The sequence below is a fragment of the Nicotiana tabacum genome, chromosome 15 (genome assembly GCF_000715075.1).
Source record: "Nicotiana tabacum cultivar K326 chromosome 15, ASM71507v2, whole genome shotgun sequence".
Lineage (NCBI taxonomy): Eukaryota > Viridiplantae > Streptophyta > Magnoliopsida > Solanales > Solanaceae > Nicotiana > Nicotiana tabacum.
In genome coordinates, this window is record NC_134094.1 from 31,504,318 (window position 1) to 31,512,850 (window position 8,533).

The following is an 8,533-nucleotide window of genomic DNA, read 5'->3' on the forward strand; positions in this document are numbered from 1 at the left end:
TTGGATCATCTCCAAATTTTTTATAGATTGTGAGATATAAGCTTCCAAAGTCGGGTCAGTGCAACAGAGATTTGTTCTACGCGATTGCGAAAGAGCTTCCGCGATCACGATTCACAAGACCCCAAACTGTTGTTTGCTCTTTGCGAACGCGACCAAAAGTTCGCGATCGTGATGCACACCTCTGTAGGCAGAAACCAGCAATTACAAATAGCCTAGAAATGGTCCGAAACCACCCAGAAACTCACCCGAGCCCCTCGGGACCTCAACCAAATATACCAACAAGTCCTAAAATATCATATGAACTTAGTCGAAGCCTCGAATCACATCAAACAACACTAAAACCACGAATCACACCTCAATTCAAGTCCAATAAACTTTGAACTTTCAAATTCTATATCTTGTGCCGAAATACATCAAATCAATCCGGAATGACTTCAAATTTTGCACATAAGTCATAAATGACATAACAAAGCTATTCCAATTTCCAGAATCAAATTCCGACCTCGATATCAAAAAGTAACCCCCCGGTCAAATATCCTAAAAATTCAACTTTCGGCATTTCAAGCTTAATTCCACTACGGACTTGCAAATAATTTTCCGGACACGCTCCTAAGTCCAAAATCACTATACGGAGCTATTGAAATCATCAAAATTCGAATCCGAGGTCGTTTACACATAAGTCAAATCTCCAGTCAATTATTTTTTCATTTAAGCTTCAAAAATGAGAATTGTTCTTTTAATTAAATTCCGAATCTTCCGAAAATCAAACTCGACCACACTCGCGGGTCATAATACATATTAAGAAGCTGCACGAGACCTTAAGTCACTGAACGGGGCGTAAATTCTTAAAACGATAAGTCGGGTCGTTACACATCACCTCGCATACATGGACTACAATCAACAAAGAAGACTCAAATCCTGGGGAAAAATCCCCCCCACAAGATTAGGCAAGATACTTATCTCAAAGAAGATAGACCGATACTCAAAAATGAACTTCCCGGGTGAAATGACCTTCGGACTGCTCAAATCTAAATAAAAATAACTTCAAAGCACAAATAAAACTCATAAGAGACTATTCCGGATCATAAAGTCTCAATCTTTATCAAAATCTAAAAATCGATCCAAAAGTCGACCCCGGGCCCGCACCTCGAAACTCGACAAATTTTATAAAACCCGAACACACCTTCCGATATGAGTCCAACCATACAAAAATTATCAAATTTCGATACCATTTCGTCCCTCAAAACATGATTTTTCATTTTGAAATCTTTCTTCAAAAACCTCCATTTTTCTCAACTCAAAACACAAATTAAATGATAAAAATAAAGATAAAATCATGGAATATATTAAATTATAGGTGAAGAACACTTACCCAATCGATTTTCTTGAAAAACCCACCAAGCATCGCTCAAAACCGAGCTCTAAAAGTCAAAATATGGTGAAAATGGCCTAACCCTCGATTTGGAAAACTTATATTTTGCCCAGATGATCGCGATCGCCGAGATTGGGTCGCGATCGCAGAGAAGAGAATTGAGTCTACCAAGAAAGACCCCTTCGCGATCGCGAGTGAAGGGACGTGAATGCGAAGAACAATGGGCAGGAGCTTATGCGAACGCGGGGCAATTGCTGCGAACGCGAAGAAGAAATAGCCAACAACCCCCAGCACCTAATTTCTACTACGCGGACGCAAGGCAACAGATGCAAACGCGAAGTCGAAGAAAGCAGACCTTCACGATTGCGTAAGGTACTATGCGAACGCGATGAAGAAAAAATGGGGCGGATCAACAGAACACTACGCGATCGCGACTGGAGCTACGCGATCGCGAAAGAGAGTACCAGACACTAGAAACCAGTAATCCAAAAATAGAAGAAATTGGCCCGAGGCCCATCCGAAACACACCCGAGGCCCCCGGGACCCCGTCTAAACACACAAACAAGTTCCATAACCTAAAAAGGACTTGCTTGAGGTCTCAAATCACATCGAACAACGCCGAAAATACGAATCACACCATGAATCGAACTTAAGAACTTTCAAATCATCCAACATCGAAAACTCAAGCCAGAACCTATCAAACCAACCCGGAATGACGTCAAATTTTGCAGGCAAGTCCCAAATAACATAACGGAGCTGTTCCAGCTCTCGGAATTGCATTCCGACCCCGATATCAAAAAGTCCACTTTCAGTCCAAATCTCCAAAAATTCGACTTTCGCCATTTCAAGCCTAAATGAGCTACAGACCTCCAAAACACAATCCGGACATGCCCCTAAGTCCAAGATCACCCAACGGAGCTAACAAAACTGAGGGAACTCCATTCCGAAGTCGTCTTCACACAGTTCCGACTACGGTCAAAATCCTAAGACTTAAGCTTCCGTTTTTGGGACTAAGTGTCCCAAATCACTCCGAATCATCCGGTAACTGAATTCAACCATGCACACAAGTCAATAAACATAATATGAAGCTACTCAGGGTCTTATGCCGCTGATCGGGACTTAAATTCTCAGAAAGACCGGCCGGGTCGTTACATCCTTCCCCTCTTAAACAAACGTTCGTCCTCGAACGTGCAAAGAATCGCTTCGAAGACTTCAATTCACTAAAAGCACTTATCCAACATACACCCGCGGGTGACTCCACGTCACCATAATCCACAAAAGCCTGACTACACCATCTCAACTGTAATTTAGCCCTTTCATCAATACCAACAAGCCTTAGAGTCAAAATTCTCACCTTCCATTTATTTTCAAAAGACCTTATTGTAAATCCATAACTGTTATCAGTCTCAACCAGCTGTAACAACTCATGCCTACACCCACAAGGTACGACCACACAACAAGACACACCACACATAGGCCCATAATAACATCTCTGATCACAATAGCTGCCCGTAATAAAAAACAGCACCGGCAATTATCCTCATATCCGTTAGAACCCTGTTCAAACCTCCACAACACTGACAACGGTGCAAGAAACATGAAGACCTCTTAATTATACACCCGAATCAATAAGTCACAACTAACACCACCAGGCACACACCCCACAAGCTAAAACTCAAGAAGCACAGAACGAAAATGACTGAATATATAAAGAGAAACACATAAGAGAAATATCAAACAAGCCCGACAGGCACAACTCTCTAACAGTACCATATTACGAATCAATTTAAATAGGAAAAATCAAAGTATATGAACAATTCACAAGAATCTCATCCTGATATAACTTCCACCGCGGCACGCAACTCGGCTCAAACATATCAAATCACATAGAATCGCGAGGGTCTCACCCTCAACTCTGAATCACAAGCCGAATACACATCATACCAATTGAAATCTTCCACTAACTCAGTTCTGCCAATAAAATCATAACACTCACTGAACTCTCACCCCGGTAGAGTATTAAATCATAAATCGTAACCAATTACTCAGGAATCACATCAACCTACAATAATGGACAACATGAATTCTCTTCTAGTATCGTAACTTTCAATAATAAATTTTAAAACAACGATAGACACAGCTATCACTCATAGAGTTTCCCAATAGGGGCAAACACATAAACATAATACTAAGTCCTGAACTCACCCATAGGTGGGACACCAAATAGGGGACTCGCCCCGATAAGAAGAACCGAATCAAAATATGAATGGTGCCCCTCTGTAAAAAATCAAAAGCATAGTTGTATGACATCATCTAGCGTAATGACCTCAGCCTACTATATAAAACACATCAACGGGTTGGGCCTTCCCCTCTTGGGCGCCCTCTACTCGCCTGAATACTCCGCTGTGACACACCTGTCCAGAGTCTAGGACAATCTCTCACCTTGTGGCTGGTATCTCTACACTCGAAGCAACCTTTCTACTGACGTGGATGTGGGGACTGTGCGGTATGGGTACTCTGAGACTCATGAGCACCTGAAACACTATGTGAAGCCTGAAGTGCAAACTGAACTCGCTGATCTACAAAACCTCTACCATGTCGTACCCTACCTCCAAAATAAAGACCAGTAGATCTCTCCGGTCTACGAGGCCTCCTCGCCTCCCTGTCCTCTCTCTCCTGATCTTTCCTGTACTCTCTCTCATGGCCCCGCCTGTCCTCTCTCTCCTGATACCACATGCCCTCTACACGGCGAGCGATCCCTACCACCTGCTGAAATGAAACATCTGACTCTAACTCCCGAGCTATGCTGAACCGAATATCATGCCTGAGTCCCTCAATGAATCTACGGACACGCTCTCTAACTGTGGCGACCAAAGCAGGTGCATGCCTGGCCAAATCACTAAATCTCACAGCATACTCTGATACTGACATAGTGCCCTGGCGCAACAGCTCAAACTCCGCGCACCATGCATCCCGAAGGGACTGAGGTACAAACTCCCTCAAGAACATGTCTGAAAACTGAACCCATATGAGTGAAACTGCTATCGGCCGGGCTACCTAACTCATATGCCCGCCACCACAGATAAGCTGCTCCCTTAAGCTGGAACGTGGTAAAAGCAACCCCACTCGTCTCAACAATACCCATAGTGCGGAGAATGCAATGGCACTCCTCTAGAAAACCCTGTGCCCTCTCTGAAGCCAAACCACTGAATGTAGGAGGGTCATATTTCTTGAACCTTGCAAGTCTGAGCTGCTCTTCCTCAGATGATGCTGCCCTGACCACGGGCTGAACTGGAACCACAAGTTGTGTCGCCATGACACCTGGAACCTGACCAACATGAACTCGCTGCCCTGGAGTGTGGGCGACCGGAGTCTGGGTTCCTCCCCCGGTCTGTGAAATAGCTGGTGCAACTGAAATCAACCCCGCCTGAGCCAAGGGTACCAAACATGCTCAGGAACTATGCTAAGGTCTCCTGAAGTTTGGGGGTAACAACAGGCGCCTCCGGTACCTGCCCCTTAACTGGAAATACTAGCGGCTCCTCAACTGCTGCACTGGTAGGTGCTCTGCCTACGACACTTACTCCTCGTCGGCCTCTGCCTCTGCCTCTAACGATACATGCTTCGGGAGCAACGTCATCAGTAACTACAGCTCGTGTACTCACCATCTGTGAGAGAATGGAATGATAAAAGTTCAAATTTCAAGATCAATGAACTTGCACGACAGGAATGAAGGAAGTGAGATTATCCTAATAGTTCAGTAGCCTCTCGAAGATAAGTACAGACGTCTCTGTACCGATCCGCGAGACTCTACTAAACTCGCTTATGACTCGTAGCACCTATGAACCTAGAGCTCTGATACTAACTTATCACGACCCAAATTCCCCTCCGTTTGGGTATCATGATGGAACCTAGTCTTAGGGACTAGGTAAGTCTAACACTAATTGAAACAACAACATTATCTGAATAACATCCAACAATTTGAAATAGAAATCTCTTAAAATTTACAATTCTCAAAACCGGTAGTACAAGTCATAAGCTCTACAAAGTGTTTGCTAGAAAACTTCTAAATACAACTGTCCAGAAATAAGAATAAACATTGCAATATGAAAGCTTGAAGGTGACTCCGAAGCATGCGAACACAGCAGCAGGTTTACCTTGAGTCTCTACAGCAACGACCCGTACAACTACTAATGAACAAATACCTGGATCTGCACAAAAATATGCAGAAGTGTAGAATGAGCACACCACAGCGGTGCCCAGTAAGTATCAAGACTAACCTCGGTGGAGTATTGACGAGGAACAGTCAAGACACCCACTGGTCTAATAAATTTAACAAGTATGAGTATGGGAACAACATAAATATGGTATCTACATAAAGACTATACAATATGGCTCACAATACTGTAATGGCAATAAGATGAAAATGACACAGAAAAATGAATGGAACACAACCTAAATTCAGAATCACAAATACAGCAAGGACAAGTAATAACTCAGCAACTACAACCGCTTTTACATAAGGTTTTAGTCAACAATTCCACGAGGTACCGAAACTTGGACAAATCACAACTCACGGGTCTCAATACCTGAACCCTAACACTTGGCATCATGTGCCCTCATAACATCTCATAATTGCACTGATGACTCATGTGCCAATAGAGCCGTTCCAACATAGAAGGCAAGTAAACAAGGGTGAGCATATATAGTCAAAAATATCAAGAACAGCTCTTATCCGATAAGAGTGCTTAACTACATGTATGCTTGTGCAAGTGTCCTATCATAGTCCATACCAGCAAATAAGCATAAGGAAGAAGAAGAACGGACAGCACGTAGAATATTTTCTCACAGCTTTCACAAGATAAAGCTCACACAAGTACGTATACCACTACACAAATATCAACAACAAGAATGCCCCCAGGCCATAAATCATCACAAATCAATCCTTGACACAGCCCACCTTGTCTCGCCACGTGTGCAATAGTAACACAAATGCCCGCCTTATCTCGCTACACGTGCATAATAATGTTTTCACCTTGTCTCGCCACATGCGCAACCTACACACATATATATCCCGCATTGTCACGCCGCATGTGCAAATATCAATAGTAACAGTAGTACGTCAGAAACCTCATGAAACCCCATAACAACAATCGCACGGCAGAAACCTCGTGCATCACAATAACCACAACCGCACGGCAAAAATATCGTGCATCACCACAACAAGTACAACAAAAACAATGACAATAATACAAAGTACGACAAGTAAATCAGCTCATGAACTTTAAATCACAAAGAAATGGGAGAACCAATTCACAAGGAATAACCACAGTAAAGGATGTTAGGCGTAAAGAAATCAACTCAACAAGGGAAAAACTAATATGTAGCAATGATCCCACAATATACATTTCAACAACAGTGAAGCTAACACGAGTCAAATAATTCCAAATAAAACAAGTCGACTAAGATGTAAGATATCTAACTTCTTTTAAGGTTGAGAAATTACGAAGGATATTCAACAACTCAATTAAGGATAAGTAGCGGGAAGATAATCATAACCTCAATTAAGACTGAACAATTATAAGATGAGATAATAATAATTTCAATTAAAGATAAATAGTTATGCAAAGATAGCATGACAATAGAAGAGGTAAAATCTTTAGTTAAGTCAAATAAGAGTCAAATAGGCAATAAGAGTGAATCCTAAAGCAATTAATTCAAAGTAAAGCATGTAGAGGTAAAACTAGTAAATAGGGACTTAATCATATCAAGAACAGCTTCATACTGAGTGAATATAAGGACCTGAGAACCCTAAAAGGCCAACTTTCCACAAATAAGTCCGCGTATGCACTCGTCACCTCGCATACATGGACTATAATCAACATAGAAGACTCAAATCCTAAAGGGGAAATCCCACACACAAGATTAGGCAAGATACTTACCTCAAAGAAGATAGACCGATACTCAAAAATGAACTTCTCGGGTAAAATGACCTCCGTACGGCTCAAATCTAATCAAAATAACTTCAAAGCACAAATAAAACTCATAAGAGACTATTTTGGATCATAAAGTCTCAATCTTTATCATTATCTAAAAATCGGTCCAAAAGTCGACCCCCAGGCCCGCACCTAGGAATCCGAAATTTTTTACAAAACCCGAACCCATTCCGATATGAGTCCAACCATACAAAAATTATCAAATTCTAATACCATTTCATCCCTCAAAACATGATTTTTCATTTTGAAATCTTTCTTCAAAAACCTCCATTTTACTCAGCTCAAAACACAAATTAAATGATAAAAATAAAGATAAATTATGGAATATATTAAATTCTAGGTGAAGAACACTTACCCAATTGATTTTCTTGTAAAACCCACCAAGAATCGCTCAAAACCGAGCTCTACAAGTCAAAATATGGTGAAAATGGCCTAACCCTCGATTTGAAAAACTTATATTCTGCCCAGATGACTATGCATCGCGATCATGGAGATTGGGTCACGATCGCGGAGAAGAAAATTGAGGCTGCCAAGAAAGATCCCTTTGCGATCGCGAGTGAAGGGACACGAACGCGATGAACAATGGGCAGGAGCTTACACGAACGCGGGGCAATTGATGCGAACACGAAGAAGAAATAGCCAACAACACCCAACTCCTAATTTCTACTACGCGGACGCGAGGCAACAGATGCGAACGCGAAGTAGAAGAAAGCAGACCTTCGCGATCACGTGAGGTACTATGCAAACGAAATGAAGAAAAAATAGGGCAGATCAACAGAACACTGCACGATCGCGACTGGAGCTACGCGATCGCGAAAGAGAGTTCAAAACTCGGGTCAAAACCTATCAAACCAACCGGGAATGACGTCAAATTTTGCAGGCAAGTCCCAAATAACGTAACGGAGCTGTTCCAACTCTCGGAATCGCATTCCGACCCCGATATCAAAAAGTCCACTTCCGATCTAAATCTCTAAAAATTCGACCATTTCAAGCCTAAATGAGCTACATACCTCCAAAACACAATCCAGATACGTCCCCAAGTCCAAGATCACCAAACGGAGCTAACGGAACTGACAGAACTCCATTCCGGAGTTATCTTCATACAGTTCTGACTACGGTCAAAATCCTAAGACTTAAGCTTCTGTTACGGGGACTAAGTGTTCCAAAT